This window comes from Podarcis gaigeae (assembly GCF_964106915.1).
Source record: "Podarcis gaigeae genome assembly, chromosome: 8".
Lineage (NCBI taxonomy): Eukaryota > Metazoa > Chordata > Lepidosauria > Squamata > Lacertidae > Podarcis > Podarcis gaigeae.
Window position 1 is genome coordinate 42,203,133 of NC_139684.1, and position 736 is coordinate 42,203,868.

The window sequence follows — 736 nt, forward strand, 5'->3', positions numbered from 1 at the left end:
TCAGGGTCTCAAAGCTACACTGGAGCCATATATAAACTCATGAATTCAATCCACTGATGAGAAGAGGATGAAAGGGAGGTTGAGGTCTCGACCGTGGGGGGTGGGATGGGGGTGTCACATGTGGTAAGGAGAGAAGAGAAAGCTAGATCTTGCTGGAAACAGGTAAAAACTTTCATTAACAATGCTTGAAGCAGCTAGCCAGGTCTAGAGAAACACAAGAGGAAGGTGAAAAAGCATAGAAGGAGAGCCTCAAGGGACAAGGCTAGAATTCTTGAGATCTTCATATCAGTGCAGAAGGGAATCTGCATGCAGATTAGAGACTGCTGAACATGCAGGTTGGCTGTAAGAGGTTTTTATATACTCTGTGCAGGCTTGGTAGGGAGCAGGCATTGGAGCCAGAAACGTGTGCTCTGTGAGGGCATGGGAAAGAAACCTCTGTCTTCTGCCATAGGCTGAATTGCCCATGGGGCTGTGGTTTCTTGTAAACTTTCTTCACTCCTTTTCAGCATTCTGTCCTCTGCACTTCTTTAGAGGTTTGCTTGTGCAAAAGGAACAGGACTGGGTAATGTGAAGCACAAGACGAGATTACTGGGAGGTGTGAAAATGATTTGCTTGAAACCAGAAAGTGTCTTCCAAACTTTGTAGCAGAAATACAAATTGGTTGAATTTCAGCAAGTTGTACAAGTGGTGAGGAAGGGAGGAGGGTGTGTGTGTGTGTGTGTGTGTGTGTTTGTTT